Genomic DNA, 17,717 nt, shown 5'->3' with positions numbered 1-17,717 from the left:
ATGCAGCCGGCTACAGATGTGTGCTCTCTCATCTTATTTAATTGAGAATAATAATGATGTAATATTGTCATTGCAACACTCACAGAGGATTGAGGTACCCTACAGAGTGTTCACATCGCTCTATACTGGTCTCATGCAGTCATATATTTTCTGAATGTCTGCACTGCAGTAGTCATTTGGCAGCCCCATATAAACTCGCTGAAGATAAACGGTGTCTTGTTTACTTTATAGCGGGACAGCAGCAGATTAAAATGTGATGATGGTGAAATATGTATATATGGTGCTCGGCTGGCATGGGGGCAAATTATTGGGTACCCAGGCCAAGACATAAAGTGGAGTATATCAGTATTCATCAGAAGCAAATACCACTCAAGTGAGATTTAGAGCACCAGCGACTTGTTCCATTTTTCACTCTCGACACACAGTGAGTTTTGATTGCATGGAGTGCACTTAACATTTTCTGCCGAGGCGAAGACATGATGGAGAGCTGCTTGATTAGTATGCTGCGCAATATCCTTAGTCGGTGAAATGCACGGGAAGACCAAGCAAACACAGTACTGATCTGATCTGATCTGATCTGAGCAAACACAGTTCTGATCTGATCTGTACTCACTGAGCTGTCGAGCAAAGTATTTTGAGATTTGGTGTAGGCTTTACTGTACAATGGAAATGGCATAAAGAGTACAATGCAATTGAATTCCAATCTCAGATAAACCTTCGCTTTGAGCAGCCAAAGCTCACATCTCCCCCAGGTCAACATAACATTCACTAGGTATTCAATTTCCTAGTGTCTCCTCATACTGATTCACCTCCTGCATGCTTCAGTAGTCTCCACAGAGCCGCCTGGAATCCCACCACCTTCACTACAGGGCTGTGTCCTTTGAACTGCAGGGTTAAAAATACACTGGAAACACACATACACCACCTTCACTACAGGGCTGTGTCCTTTGAACTGCAGGGTTAGAAATATGCTGGAAACACAAATACACCACCTTCACTACAGGGCTGTGTCCTTTGAACTGCAGGGTTAGAAATATGCTGGAAACACAAATAGAAGTTATTGCAAAGGATTTACAAGGCCTTTCTGTCCATAATAATAAGACCTCACGAGGACGTAGGGTTGTCACGATATTATAATTCCTAACTTCAATACCGATACCCAGGAAAATATCCATACTTGATACCATTTCCGATACTGGAGGGGGGGGATTGCATAAAAATAAATGCATGACGCTTCTCCATAATCTAGGCCCGATAAAGCTAAAAAACTTTACACTTACACAGCAGATTAGCCCTGCTCTACATCATCAGCCTATCAGAACCCTTTTAGCTTGTTGAAGCAACAGATACCCACCAATGATAGGAAGGGGAAATCAGTAGTATGTTGCTGGTATGCATACTGTTGCAAATAAGTATTGTATCCGTTTCAGCTTTTTACCGATTTTATCGATACTTTTGACAAGTTCTAAATTGAGCATTATATTTTGTTGTCACTTTTATTCACAAGGCATAATTTTCCTACACACATTGTGATACATTGATCGTATTATCCTGCTTTGCCTGATTTATTTAATTTAAGTTCGTTTCATTCATTTTGTCTTATCTCGATGCTCCATGTCAATTGTCACTTTTATTCTCTCCCTTTGTAAAGCACTTTGTAGCATTTGTTTTGAGAAGTGCTGTATAGATCAAATTGCGTGATAAATTAAGATTTTTTTTTTCCATCTTCACCAGCTAATCCCCAGTGCTTCTCTTCCACTGATTTGAATTTAATTGCTGCGAAGACGCTCGCTGTGTGACGCCACACATCCAGCGGTTTGACACCATGGTGAGAAGCGCTAAAAAATACCCCTTAACCTTGAGGATTAATGTCAGTCACCACGCCGCTCTATTTCGGAGAACATGTTAAAAATCACAGAGGCGGTATGCAAATGAGTCGTAGAGTGCATGTCCTTCAAGAGTGTTTCTGCCTACTGACATGTGATGGACAGACCAATTTGACTATACGTGTTCTGTCATATCAGACCTGAATTCGACCATTCTTAAACGCATCGCCAACCTCCGTAATTCGGCCATTCTATTAATTGATGAATACACTGAACAAGAACTCTTCTATACTTAGGTTGGGATTTGTGATGCGTCTTCTTTAGGCGATACTCATAGTCCATTATGTCTGCTTGCAGTAAAAGCAACGTGCTCAGGGTTTCCCCGACCATTATAAGGCTTAGCCATCTTGGGCACCACCTAAAATGAAAGTAAAATCAAGGTTGGTCCCCAGTGGACTACTTTTGCAAGTTTTGTCTTTAAGCTTTTTGGGTGTGGTTCATTTATTATTTGCTCTGGCTTTTCCAAATGTTTGCACACAGATATGGTAATAATAATCGTCCAAAATTATGTGACATTGCTTCTTTCTTTTCTTTTCTTTTCTTTTCTTTTCTAAAAATTTCTATCCCCCCCAGCGACATAGCACCTAAGCCCTCCAAAAAAGCCAAAGAAAACCCTGGTGTTTTGCCACTTATTGGTCCAGAGTGCAGGCCTCTGTGGAACCAAGGTGGAAATGGGAAAAGGCAATGATGGATTAGAGGGAAAGTTGAGGCAGCATGCAGCCTCTCCATGTGGAGGAGAGGTGAGGAAGAACGATGGCCCGGGGAATGCCGCCTGAGATGCAGACATTGTCATTGCCATTGTCGTTCGCTTGATTCATACGTTGGTAAAATGGTTGCTGGAGACTGGGGGGAATCTAGGATCCAACAGTGACGCCTCTCCCTGGCATTAATCTCGTTCACGCCGGTAGTGTCGGTGACAGGGAGACAGAAAATACTACAGTACATGCTGTTAACACCTAATGGGCTCGGGGATGACGATAGCAAATCTGCTGCGGCCAGCATCCCTGAAATATTGCATCTTTGTAATCTTGCGTGTTTATGACAAAATATTTCAGCACCAGTGGCTCCTGCCAGGGGCGGTTCTAGGCCGTTTTTGGGTGGGCTTTAGCCCACCCAAAAATAGTCTCAGCCCACCCAAAAAAATAGAGGCAAAAAACTTTTTTTTTTTTTTTTTTTAATGTCTCTCCAAATCCATGGTGGTCATTAGTAGCAGTTTCTGACTACACTCAATGCGCTGTGTGCATGTTTCCCCCCCCCCCTCTATGTTCTTAGGGTGGGCTGAGACAAAAATTTAGGGGGGTTCAGCCCACCCGAAAAGTTTCTAGAACCGCGGCTGCGCAGGCGCTCCCTCCTCCATCTATCTGCCTAATCCCACATCACTTCACACAGGTCACACACACAGTACAGCAGCGAAGTGGTCCTCCACAGTCCACACAATCGTTCTCCCCACTCATGATCAATGAAACTGAGGTGAGCATTGAGCAGTCAGAGTCGTTAGTAGTTACTTAATTAGCACATATTGATATGCAAATTAGCACGTAACGTTGTCGTAGGCTAAACAAAAGAACTTGTCGCTGTGCCTGCCAGACAAACAGGTGGACTGGAGGAAGGTAGGTAGGCTACCATGGCACCAGCCAGCCATGTCATGCTAGCTCGCAGTAAGCGGGTGTAAATGGATGTGATGTTTTTTGAGAAACATATGGGCATAAGTGACAAACATTTTCAAACGGGTCCCTTGTTATCTGAATGAAATTAAGCCCTTCAGAATCGCAAGTGGCTGCTTTACACAGCCTGTCTGATGTGATGATGACAATAGCTTAACATGCGTGCATGGCATCACTTATGTCTTGCTGTGATGTTAGTTCAGTATCTCAATAAAAGTTCTTACAGGCTTGTTATTTCCCTCTAAGGCAGGGATGTCAGAGATCCGGCCCGGCCCACGGGCAGGTTTCATCCGGCCCGCGAGATGTTTTGGAATATTAAAAAAATATATATATATATATTATTATTATTATTAAATTCGCACCCCATTATCATGAACTACGTGTGGCTAATAAGCAAGCTAAGAGTTCATTCATAAGTTAATTAACCTGCACTACAAGGAAGTATGTCAGTAGGTCATCAGGTGTAAACAAAGTTGCCATGATGCCATGCTGGAATCTCATTGTAAAATTGGACTTGGCCCAAATTGGGCTTCAAACGGCCCAAATTGGGCTTCAAACGGCCCAAATCGGGCTTTAAACGACCCAAATTGGGCTTCAAACGGCCCACATCTGGCTTTAAACGGCCCAAATTGAGCTTTAAACGGCCCAAATTTTTCTGACGCCGGCACGCGCGTCGGCCCGTATCGGCCTGGCCTGCTTGGTATCTAATGCCCGGCCTGAATTATGATCCCAGTCCGCCCCTGAACAAGATGCTGTCGAAAAAGAGAAAGGTTGACACGGAATGCAGGCAGTTTCAAGAGAAATGGAAAGAGCAGTATTTATTTTGTGAAGTAAATGGGTAAATGAGTCGAATTGATTTTAGTTAAAAAAAAATCCGGCCCCCATGAGGTCTCAGTTGAACAAATCCGGCCCTCTACCTAATATGAGTCTGACACCCCTGCTCTAAGGGAGTGCAAGGCAGATATTTAAACAGCCTTGTTTGTGTACAGTACCAGTGGCATGGGAGTAATAAAAAGGGATTAAGGACCAGGACCCCTGGTGGTCAGTAAGATGGGCTGGTTGAGCCAATGTTAAAATTATCTTTATTTATTATTTATTTTTGCTTTAAAACTATTTTTTAATTTTCTGCTTAAAGTTCATGAAAAAAGTGGCATTCTTGTTTTTTCACACAATAATTTCATAATACCATTTGTAATGCCACAGTTGTAGTGCTGTTGTTCAAAATTAAAGTACATTTTCTCAGATTTATTGGTGTCTTTCTAGTCACACAATTTAATAGTCAGTGTTTCCCATACACTGATCTATTTGTGGTGGTACACCCTACATAGATTTTGACCCCCACAAATACTGCCACATATTAATTTCAACTAGTTGACTGCAAACTCCTGCTTTAGTGCTTACAGTATATTATTATCTTGTCGGAATATTATTCCAGCCAATAAGTTAGGAAGTTCCCTTTTGATTTAATTTTACTTTTGTTTTGCCTACAAAGCAAAATGTTACTTTACTTGAAACTCCCCTGAAGTGATTTTGGTATTATTTATGCAAGCATAATTCTACCATATAGTAAGTAACCTGTATGCAGAATATATATAGTATATATAGGGAAACAATTATTTTTTCATTGCTGTAAAACCACAGAACGGTAAAGAAGATATTGATGTGTGTAGTTCTTCATAGATCTAGTCTCTTCATTTTGATCTCAAAGTGCGCCAGTTTGATCCATTTTTACTTGAAACTGTACAAAATTTTCTTCCGGGGGGGCATGCCCCCGGACCCCCCTAGGGGTTCAGTGGTCCATGACCTTTGGGTGGGCTGAGCCCACCCAAAGCTCTGATGCTAAAACCGCCCCTGGCTCCTGCATTACATTACTGGCTTTCCTGGGGAAGCCAAGCAGGTCTGGCCTTCGATACTCCTTGGATGCTGGAAGTGGTGTTGGAGGACCAGTAGGAGGCGCTCTTCCCTCTGGTCTCATGAATAATATCCCCAATGCCCCCCTGGTCCGAGACAGGGACTCTGAAACTCTGTGTAAAGATCTCATCGGTACTAATCGGTTCGCAAGACTAAAGACTAACTTCCTACACAGACCTTCCTTCCTCCATGGCCACCTAATCATGCCTCGGTACTTAATTGGCACATTCAGCCCTCAACTCTCCTCCACTGTGACAGCTGATGTGTGCTGAGTGTTTTGACGCAAACTGGCTGCTGTGCATCACCCAGGTGGGTGCTACACATCAGTGGTGGATGAGTTGAGTCCCCTCCCCTCCCATGATATGTGAAGCGCTTTGATCTAGAAAGGCGCTATATAACTACAATCAATTATTATTATTATTATTATTATTTGATTTGATTTGATTTGATTTACTTTATTGTCCACCTTAGTGGAAATTTGTCTTTGGCTTCTCTTCACAGCACATACAGTATGTTACGTATTGTGCACAATCAGCACACCATAAAACATAGAGAAAATAGAACATAGAACATACATCATACATGGTGCAAGTTAGCAGATATTTATCAATAAATATTTGCCTCACATTTATAGCTCATTGCGGCTGGATAGGCTGTCTTTTCCATTACTCTTTCATAAGCATTTTAACATAACAAAAAAAATAATGCTGTGTTTTTATCACTAGTTGGGGGGGTGGGGGGGGGGGTGTGATCAGTATAGATAATATCTTCATCACTGTCATTGCGTAGTTGGTAACGGCACAAAGGCTTTCTCCTGGTCTCCGCGCAATGCAGTTATGACTCCGCCTCCCCCTAAACAACTCTGTAAACGTCACACATGCCAGACAGCTGAACCACGCATGATTTAAGACGCACTTTCCACTCAGTCACACAACGGCTCCTCCTCAGACTTGGCTGCAACATGTGCCCCTGTGTTGATAAACACGGATTAGCAACTAATGGCCGGGGATTAGCTGGAGAATAGATGCCCCCCCCGCGCGCGCACGCGATGTCGTCTGCAAAACACTTGAAAGTAGTCTGTTGACAGACAATAAGGCTGTGGCTCCGTCCTGTCACTGGATCCAGATAACTGAGACTAGCGGCCGGCCGACACTTGACCGTGGGGCGGTCATGCCTGTAACCGGGCTGGCTCCCTTGTCTATTCTATATGAGGAGCTCATTCTATACATCATTAAAGCTGCATTTGGCTGCCTCGACCTCGTGTGGCACTTTTGCCCTTCGCTTGGCACTAGTGTTTCGGCTCTGAGGAGCAAGAGGCGTGGAAGTACCACCTCAGCTTTGGTGAAGTAAATCAAATGATCTACGGTCAAGTTTTATGGAGTGAAAATGTGGTTGATATAAAAGCGTATATGAAATCATGTAAAAGCTCTTCAAAAAGGTTGCATCCTGTGGAAATGTGAAGGCTCATAATTAAGTTGAAGTAAGGAAATGGAAATTGAGAAAATAGTGTCATAGACAAATGGATAGTCTGGAAAATCAGATGTCCAAGTTCCCCAGAAATCGGTATTTAGTCTTTCTTTTTTCCTTCTTAATCATATTCTGAGGGATGTTTTTAATACTAATAGCTTGACCCCCCCCCCCCCTTCCTTCCCCAATGGAGCCACAGCATGCGAATTGAAATGATGCACACTCACAGTCATGCCTGGGAACTGTTGTCTGGGGCAGACAGTTTCCTGAAAAGCATCAGAAAGTGATGTCCTATTATTCGATAAATTGGCAGTTCATTCCAGTATTGTTATAATCTTGCAGGCCTGGATTTCTATTTTCATATTGTTTATAATCCGGTGGTTCCTGGTGTCATTACTCACCTCGCCTATCATCCCAACTGTTTCTGGATTACTTTTATTCCGTTGATAGAATACAATCTTGTCTTTAACCTAGCTGCCTTCTTTTCCTTACCCGTCCTCTTTTCTCTCTTTGTGTGCTGGTGGTACAGTACAGGAGTATTATGCAGGTAACCTACTTCAGTCCAGTGTTTGTATTCTAGCAGTGGCCTGGACCCTCTATAAATAGGCCCTGCTGGCTGCTGATTGATACTGGTACAGTGAAACCTCGTAAGCCTTTTCTCTGCCGCGGGGCACAAATGACTTTCGTGCGTCTGTGTCAGTCGGATTTTACACACCTGTCCCTTTTTTTTACACACCTGTCCTTTTTTTTTACACACCAGTCCCTTTTTTACACACCTGTCCCTTGTCACGGTCTAATTTATCTGGCCTGTCCGTGGGGCAAACAGCAGGCAGAGGTCCACTGCCAGGCCCCAAACACCATGCAGGTTAATTCTGTTGTTCCCCCGGGGACAGGCGCCTAATAAGTGTAAGATGTATTTAATGTTGTACATGAAGAATAGGCGCCTCAGGCCTGCTGTACTTTGGTATTTTAACATATTATGTTAAGATTTTGAGCGATTATGAAGTAATCGTCTATGATGATGTGTGTCATGTTTTTCCAATGTTGTTTTTGTGGAAAAATATGTCACAGTAATGGACAACACATTTGATTGGCAACTGATCTCTGGGAAGTGCAGAGCAAAAGTACCACAGCACCAAAGATGTCATCAAAAAGAGACCCCAACAAAATGTCACAGATGCCCACCTTAGTTGAATTAGTAGGGGATCTTTAAAAAGTCCACTTAACACATTCACTGCCAACAGTTTTTTCCAATCAGTAGGTAGCTTCTGCCAAGGGTTTTTTTGAGGATTCTGGCTCATCTTTCCCGAGCCGAGGATTATTTTCTGCTAGGACTTTGTGAACACAAAATATCTCAAAAGAACTAATAGAATGTGTGCTTTCTCTGTCTAAAAGAGTTCGTTTTTATCATGTTCTGTTATGTAGGCATTAGCAGTCGAATACAGCATGGTTTCAGAGAGTTTCAGAGAGTTTTGAGATAAATGGATTTTTAGAACCACCTCACGTGCCTGTGATTATGGGTGCCCTTGGGCAAGTGTGTATACTGTATTGTGTGTGTGTGTGTGTGTGTGCGTGCGTGCGTGCGTGTGTGTGTGCGTGCGTGATTCGATAGAACAGGCAGAACAGTCACTTTAACCATTTATTTTTGGCATCAGTGAGACATCAGACATCTAAACAATATAGTTCTGAACAGTAATTTCCTCCATAACAGCACCCCCACCCCCCTCTCCTTCAAACTCCTCCCTCCGTAGGTGTGTCTCTGGTGGCTTTGCAGCGTTTGTCACAGGCGAGTTTCTGCTGCCTGTCTGTGCTGCCTGGCTGCTGGCGGCCGCTCGTCGGGCGAGTCTGGATGGGGCTCGTTCGTTTCTGGGTTTTCGGTTGTGAGCTTTGATGAAGCTGCGTGCGATTCTGGGCTTTCTGCTGGTATTTCAAAGTGTGTTGCACCCAGAATCTATTTTTGGAATCGCCCACCGTTGTGCGCCAGCGCGAAAGCGTTTTCGCCAAACCATTTTCATGAGAATGGCTTCCTCACGCTTTTTCCTGGTGTTTTTGCTCGGCTTCCTCTAGTCTGGAGAGCACTGTCGCCACTTAGTGGGTCGGTAAAATAGATTATACACATTCAATAGCTCCCATATATTTATAGGAGATGTAAAAGGGTTTGATCCACGTCCCACCTTCAAATTTTTTTTTTTTTTTGACGAGATAACTCGTCCACGGCAGTCAACCGTTGGATTTTTTTTGACGAGTTAACTCGTCGACGGCAGTGAACGTGTTAAAAGGGATTGGAGGGAAGATTTTTATGCCTCCGCCCATGATAGCCATGGCTGGAGGCATTACTGTGTTTCCAGGTTGTCCGTCCATTAAGGACGGGGGCGGGGCTAGGGATAGAAAGGTCATAGAGAGTCGAGGGGTGAGTTGGGGGAGTGACTAGGGGGATGTGGGAGGGAGGCGTGATCAGTAAGGGGCAGGGCTAGGGAAAATCCATCATAGCTATGGATCGGACTGTTGTAGAGAGTTGGGGTTCGAGGGGTGGGTAGGGGGAGTGGCTAGGGGCATGTGGGTGGTGGGAGGGGATGTGGGGTGAGGGGCCGTAGCTAGTGATAGGAAGGCCGTAGAGTGGCAGTCATACAACCAAGAGGTGCATGGTTATTTCTATTTATTTAGTTTTTTGTCAGACCCCCCCCCCCATTTTCTCCTCAATTGTCCTTGGCCAATTCCCCCTGCTGCCCTGGTTGTTGCTCCACCCCATCTGCTGATCTGTTTTATTATTATTGATGGGAATCTGTGAAATGCTGATCATCACTTTGACTCTGGAGTGCAGTATCGGGGGCATTTCTCCTCTCCCTCAACCTGTCACTATGGGAGGTGGCAGGAGTAACACTAAAGTCCTACTGGGACCAGCTCAGTTACGCTGCCTGTCATCAGACAATGCACCAGCATTGTGTCAGCAGATTGGTCCCAAATGACAGCATTGCAATCCTTTCTAACTGCCGGTTGATGGATGCTTACGCCATGTCTCGGGATTTGAATCATGTGCAAAATATGTCAGTTATCGCTGGACATGCTTAGTTGTTGTTGCTTGTTCGACAGTTGCAGGCAGTTTGTGATTTGGACTGGTTTGGATACTGGATAGTGTGATGCCTAATACACCCAGCTTATGGGAACCATACATTAAACAAGGTTAACATGGTATATTTAGGGACCGGGTATTTTCAAATCTTATTATAATCTTCGTATGAGGAAATCTGTCAGTTCCCATGCATAAAAATAAACAAAACTTTGCACATACGTAGATCCAGTCCCATGCCAAACTGCCTCAACTGCCATTGTGGGCTATTAGTCCAGATAGTAGCGCCACAGCAACCGTCCTGACCCTCGTGTATTTCTCAGAGCTATAGAGATATAAGAGTTTTTGCGTCTCCAGCCCCGGAAGAGAATTCACAATTCATTTTCTCCATAGACATTTCAAAAATAAAAACGTGGGGGGAAAAAAATCAAAAAAACTTTTTTGTTTTTGCTTTGTTCCAGCCAAACTCGTTATATAAGGATTTTTCAAAATTTGTATGGAGAAAATGAATGGGGAATTCTCTTCCGGGGCTGGAGACGCCACGTGACTGTTGAGCTCTATAGTTCCTGGAAGTAAGATTCTAGATTAAGCAGTGCTGTCGAGTTGCAGCAGAATGGACCACTTGTGATGTACTTTGAAAGGGTCGGACGCTTAAATAATAAAATTGTATATTATCAGCTTTATTTTATGCATTCAAACGTACTTCCTGGAACTATTTCCCTGCACACACTATCCACCTTATTTCTAGCTGCCATGATGCCTATGGGTGCTTCTTCCGGTGTAATAGACGGTTTTAACTTGACAAAAATAAAAACATCTATGAGGGTTTTACAGCAGAGCCATTCTGCTCTACAGCCGTAAGGGTTAATATGTCACTTTTATAAGTTTAGAAAAAAATGTAGAGGGTCAAACCATTTAGATTACCCTTGTGTGCTCAGTTTATAAAAATAACGGCTATTTAGAAATCTGGTTTTCGTTTTGAGCTTTATTTTATGCATTAAATGTCTTTCGGGTGCTGGGGTAACATAATGCATTATGGGTAGTCGGCTACTGTGGCTAATGCTAGCGGCTAGCCTTAGTTACTTTACATGGCAGTAAAACGCCACTGAATGACCAAATTTATTTAACTTTTAACCATTTCGAGTAACACTGTTTCCATACGTTCCCCAGTGTTGGTTAGTTGTTTATAACGGGACTATATTTATAACTTTTATAACGTCCTCCGGTTTCCAGTTTATAATTCGGGTCTGCAGCCAAAGAGTATAACAAAGGAAATGGCAAGCTGCAACAATCAAGTCACGTTAAACCGGACCTTGTACCCATAATTATTTTTACAGTGGGGCATTCAAAAATAAGGTGGATAGCTACGTGACTCACGCATTTTGGACTTGACGCCACTCTCTCTTCTATATCACTTTTTCTTCTTCTTCCACTTCCTCCTCCTCCTCCTCATCATCTTCATCATAGAAATGGCCGGCCCCGACACTGCTGCATTGCAACTACTGTATAATTAAGTTTGTTGTTTAATTAGGAACAGTTCTGCTTAATGGGCCTTTGACAGCATGATGAATAGGTTAACATTCTCAAAGGGTGTTTTTACTTTGCTAATGAATCCTCCACTCATTCCCAAACTTTTACTTTCACTCATTTCCAAAACTTCACTCCTTAGCCAGTTCCTCACTGAGGAACAAACTGAGCACAGAAAGATTAAACTGGGTACTTTTTAATTGATGTTTTTTGAATTAACATCAAAACTGTGTTGAGAAAAAGAGCATTAATTATTCAGTTCCAGTGACTTACAATAGCATATTTAACAAGCAACAAGACTTTCAAGTCTTTTTTTCTTTTTTGTCTTTTAACAAAGTACACAAGCGACCTCTGAGCTAAATTCTTTGTATGTGCAAATAAACTCGGCAAATACACACAATTCTAATTCTGAGTGAATGCAAATTCAAGAGTGCCGCTGTAGTCTTTAGCTCATTAACAGAGTGTATTTAGCTCGTTAACAGATTGTGTGTTATGGAGTGTTGGTGTGGCCCTTCATTTTTGTTCATGTCAAGCCTCCAGCTAAGGACTGCTCTGTGGTAGGAAGATATTTCCAGCTAAATGAGATCATGATTTGAAATGAGTGTCAATCATAGTAAAAGTCCATGCTTATTAATATGAAAGTTCTGATGGCCAGAATATTGATTCAGAAAGTCCAAAAATACCATCATAGTAATGAGTCAGGACCATGACTTGGAGCGGTACATGTTTTGTCTCTATTTAATTAAGATAGGGGTTCAAACGAACCATGTGCACTACTTGACACGAAACAACTCAAGAATCAAGTTTAAAGGTGACCCATGAAGTTGTTTTACAGTGAATTATTGTCACTGTTACATCAGCTAGATTGCAATTTCTAACCTCAGCTCTAATTGGTGCCCCACCACCTCCTAATGACACAGTGATATTTAAGAATACATATTTGCCTTTCACTCCGAGTCCTAATCAAATGAATAATTGAAGGATGGTGACTTTGCTGTTAATAGAACAGATAGGGTTGCCCTCCGTATCACTCCCCCATCTGTATTCACACTTAAGCCCAAAACGCACAGGGAGCGAAAATTTCTGCCCCTATAGTGCACTGCAAGCATCAGATCTGAAATGTATACACTGTACACCACAGAATGACAGAACCATCAGTATTTTGGGGAGAGGCCACTCATTTATGTAGGCAGGCACAATGACGGATGAAAAAAAACTTGTTATACCGTAGTTTTGAGCCCCTGTCATTCAGGGCTGTTGGATCATCCTACCTGTCTGCCGTGCAGAGGGGGAGAAAAAAAAGTCAGCGCTGCGGGAGAAAATGATGCAATCATTCTGTCCAAACTTTCACCAATCTAATCTCATCATGACATCCAAGGATAGGCTATATTTCGCTAGCCGATGCGTTTAGGACATTATTCTCACTTTGTTCTTGCTATAGTGTAGTGTATTTACATGCCGGATGGGCTTACAGTGCTTATGTTCTTTTTCTGTGGTTTATCTAACAGAAGCGCTTCTCACTGCTTCTTCTGAAGCACATCCGGGGCAGGTCAGAGTTGACTCGTTATGTTGTTGTTAGCTTAGCAGCCTAGCTTGGCATATAGATATGATCTGAAACAACCATAATGAACCGCGATGTGACAGAAAATGGGTTATTTACAGAGCGCATGCACCTTGCCCCGTTTGCGCCCGTTATAGCCTGTTTGAGGATGCTACTCCGAGCTCAAAACCTTCTGTGGATCACCGAATGAAACCAAAGTTATTTGGGTGAGTAAAACATCATATTTTAAGCTGGAAATAAGGACCGTGGTGTAAAAAAACGAAATTCTCCTTTAAGCAATCAGAACAGAGGGTGATTAATATTAATGAGCCTTAAAGGTACAGCAAAAGAAACAGCCCGTTCTTGGCAAACCTCAGAGAGATGCTGGAAAATGGTGTAAAAATGGATTGAGAGTGTTTTTGTTACATGACACCAGACAGTTTTTAATGGACCCCAAGACATAAACTCAAGCACTGGAAAGTGTCAAATATGGGAGCACCCCTCCCCTACCTCTAATACAGTTGTAATTTAAACGAACCAATCGTTCTGCTTACATTTGTTTTACACACACAGTAGAAGAGCCTCCTCTCCACAATGCTCCTTCTTGTCTCATGTAGTGTCTGTTTTATGTCTTTGCTAATTCAGTGGTCCAAGTGTTCGTTTACATTTAGCTTGCATTATGGTTTCTGCTGTACCTTCCATTAGTTAGTTGTGTTCAGCTGCTCCCTTGGACGGCAGTACATATTGCATATTTCTGACCCTGCCAGACTAAGCAAAACAAACAAACAAACAAATAAACAAATACACATTTAAGCCTGAAGCTTTTGTCCACATGGGTGTTCTTTTTCTTAAAGTAGTAAATCAGAGATGCTTTTCAAAATATAAAACACAAGCTGGCAGGTCTTGATCGCTATAATTCCTGCTACCTAAGGCACAAGTCTCTCTGAAGGCTATTTCCATTTGAATACTGTCCCAGTTTGACTCATTCGTACCTCTTCCCTGTGCTAGCCGTGCCACTGCCCCGGAGCTGAGCCTGTGAGGCTCCGGGGAGGGGCAAGGTTTGATGCAGCGGAAGTGGAAAGATGGACCGGTGGTTGGGTCCGCCGGCGCAGTCTCTCAAGCCCAGCAATGCGGACCACCCCGGCCAAGAGGGACGTCTGTGAGGAGATAGATGGGGGGAGTCGAGTGGAGGATGGAGGGTAGGAGAGGGACAGTTGGAGAGAAATGGAGGAGAAAGACCTTGGTGAGAGAAAGGGTCGAGTAATTGGAGAGATAAATGGAAGAAGCAATAGAGCAAAGGAAGCTCTGGGGAGAGGGTGCTACATACGTGGAGATGGATGGAGTGATAAGAGAGAGGACGTGCTCTTGGGGGGGATAGAGAGAGAGATGGTTGAAGATGGAAGCTCTCTCCCAAACGGCAGAGGAAACTCCCGTTTCACAGCTGTGAGCTGGCTGTCTGCATTAGAAAAAGAATGCCTAGGAGACACAAGCAGAAATCTGTTGAACGGCATCAAATCTCTACATGCTTGACCGTAACTGTCTGATCATCGACAATAGCCTTAATAATAGAAGCGATAAGCAGAGGGAGAAATTGTAGCCTCAAATTGTAGCCTGTGATGTATGTGTTCTAATCCACGTTGTATATAAATTTGATTTTGTTCGTTTTTCAGTACATTTGGTCAATTGCTCAGTTCTGGGTTGGACTCCAAAGAACTCGTTTCTTATGTTGTCATGGAGAATCCTATATGCGAAAGCTCTCCTTGTTCTCTTCATGTTATAGTGACGGTCCCTTTCAGGCGGGGCGACTGAAAGCTGGCGTCTTATTAGTCTCCTACGGTGCATTGACCGCCATCCAGAACATTCTTATAAAATGGCACTTCTACGTTTTCACGCCTTCACAGTGAACGAGGTCGGGAATTTCTCACCCACGCCGCTCCACATTCAGGGCAAAGCTCGATGTGCGTGCCCGCGCTAATGGCACTAGTCCCATTTGTTCTCACTCGAGAGGAAAAGCATATCGGCGCTCCCGATGGACGAGGCCTATCATTCTTAAGTAACCGCTTTGTGTGCGTCAACCGTCTCGGGCACGTCTTTGGATGTAGGTCAAACAACCACACCGGGCCTGCTGGAAGAATTAAACCAAACAGAAATGAGGTCATGGAAAAGACAAGCCTCTCAGCTGTCCTGTAGAGCTTTTTAGCATGGCACAATATAGGCGTTGTTATGACAGTGAACTCCATCTCAACACTAACAAGAGTCCTCCGCCAGGATAAATGATCCCCGTGAGCTCTTACCGTGTGTTTGTGTGACATTGTAAAACCATCTTGAGCAACAACACCTATTTTGGAGTAACCGCACTAGTCCATTCCACTTACACCTACATGCTTGGACTGGAGCATCATGTGTGTGTGTGTGTGTGTGTGTGTGTGTGTGTGTGTGTGTGTGTGTGTGTGTGTGTGTGTGTAGAGTATATACATATATATATATACATTATGTATACATATATACCGTGTATATATATGTATGTATGTACTGTGTGTATATATATATATATATATATATATATATATATATATATATATATATATATATACCGGTATATATAATCATTGAATACAGTGTTTATAGAGACGACCTCCATTGTACATCATCCATACATCCAGACTCCCACATTAGCCAAACAATGTCAAACTGGAATGACCCATGATGGTTTACATGGTAACCTGGCTTCTGTTCCAGGAACTGCTAGACAAGGGATTTGGGAATGACTCCCCTTTTTGTAAAATGGACAACATTAGCGAACCGCATAATCCCCTTGTGATGCATTTCTTTATACTTGCTTACTAGCAATCCACTTCACTTCTGCTGATGAATTTCAAACACCATGGCCTCCCAGTAATTACCAGGCTAATGAACATTTTGTGCTGTGTGGCAGTGGGTGTAATTTGCTCATTCCCACGGCAGCATCAAATGTTGTTTTATTTTTCTTCAAGGCAGTCATTCAGTAAACAGCTTTTTGTGTGTGTGTGTGTGTGTGTGTGTGTGTGTGTGTGTGTGAGACTGTGTGTGTGTGTGTGTGTGTGTGTGTGTGTGTGAGAGAATTGTGTTGGACCCCCCCCAGGGTTAAAAGGTTGCTACAAAGTAGGTAATTTGAAAAATTTGCTTGGTTACAAATGGTTTCACTATATTTCTGTTCCTATCGCAGCACAATTCTTGCCTCACAGCTGCAGGCTCGTTTAAGTATCAGCAATTTCTGCTCTGAAATCATCTTGTTTCAGTGAAGGTTATATTTTACATTCTATTACATCACCAGAGGGCCATCTTTGTTGGTGGAGTAGTAGTAAAAGTTCTGGAGTCAGACGTTCGGCTTACTTGAATATATTTAATAAGATTGAAGTCTCATGAGAGGAAGAGAAGCAAGCACATACAGTAGGCAAAAAAAAAAATTCGAAGAGGAAAACATTCTTTTTTGTGTTTGCAATGACGACCGTTGTAAAATAACAGCCGATTGCAATAACTTAACAGGTGACTATAATCAAATGAGTGCCACAGTCAATGAACTGTGTTATGGTAAAAAAAAAAAACGTATTGGTTGGGAATATTATGTTGCTACATGTTTGTTTATGACACCATTTCTTTAAAACAATGCAGGTAGCTGTAGCTGTTGAGGGTTGTCATCTCAGACTGTTGCTGGCTTTATTGAGTCAGCTTATTTTGCATATTTCACAATGCAAATCTCTTACACAAGCTTCTACGTCGCTCCTTGGCTGACGATCTGGCAGGTTCATTGTGTGTGTTTCCTCCAGGCTGGATAACGATACAGGCCACAAAATGTTAAGTCCCGATTGTTCCCTCTGGACTCTCTGACTGTACTGGGATTTGAATAGAGCAAGGTTCTTTAATGCCACACCTGCATTACCGTTCCAAGTACTGAGATAGCATGGAGCAAACTAAGAATCTACCTACATTTCCCATATTCAAAAAAGTAAGCAAGCACATACAAAAATAAGCAAGCACAGGAATTAACACTCAATGCTAATACTCTGACTTGTTTTTCAAATAGATATTTTGTGTGTATTTAAAACTAGTCCAGGTTTGATTCAGCTGTCAAACAATTGGTACATTTGATTTCATTGTAAGATGCCGAAGTGAAAATCACAACAAATAAGGAAATAAAATAGAAATATCGCCTCTAAAATTAATTGTGGTAACGTTCCAAAAACCTGTGCTATAGCTGTTCACTATGACTGTTGACGGTGCTCTTGGGGCGGTGCTGTGCTGTAGTCTTTAGGTTAACTGTTCCTTTAAGCGCTCCCTCACTTGCTGCAAAGTCAGCATTGCTCATGAGTGTGACAGTTAGTGGACCTTTGTGGGTTAACTGCATCATGAAATAAAAGAGGAGCCATACACCAGTAAAGCCATCCCCCACTTGGTATTTACTCCCACTCCCACCAAGCTCAGGGTTACAGTACGTCTGCCGGCCTCGGTGAGCCATCTCCTCCACACCGTTACTCTTATCCATGATTTACAGGGTGTCACACCTTGCCACTGTTATTGACGTTTGGTCCCTGAATCTTTTTTATGGTCTATAAAGAAAAATGTAAAATAAAAAAATAAATTAAGAAATAGAGACCATCTTGTGATCACACCAACCA

General features: G+C 42.7%; 1 protein-coding gene across 2 annotated transcripts in view; it reads left to right on the top strand.

Annotated features, from left to right (window-relative positions):
• Positions 1-17,717, top strand: part of kcnip4a (potassium voltage-gated channel interacting protein 4a) — a gene marked incomplete at both ends in the record, with an annotated part of 256,584 nt that overhangs the window by 53,345 nt on the left and 185,522 nt on the right. The gene's annotated exons all lie outside the window — the stretch shown is intronic.

The sequence above is a fragment of the Poromitra crassiceps genome (genome assembly GCF_964638095.1).
Source record: "Poromitra crassiceps genome assembly, chromosome: 7".
Lineage (NCBI taxonomy): Eukaryota > Metazoa > Chordata > Actinopteri > Beryciformes > Melamphaidae > Poromitra > Poromitra crassiceps.
Note: the sequence above shows the minus strand (reverse complement) of the source record. Positions and strands in the feature narration are given on the sequence as shown.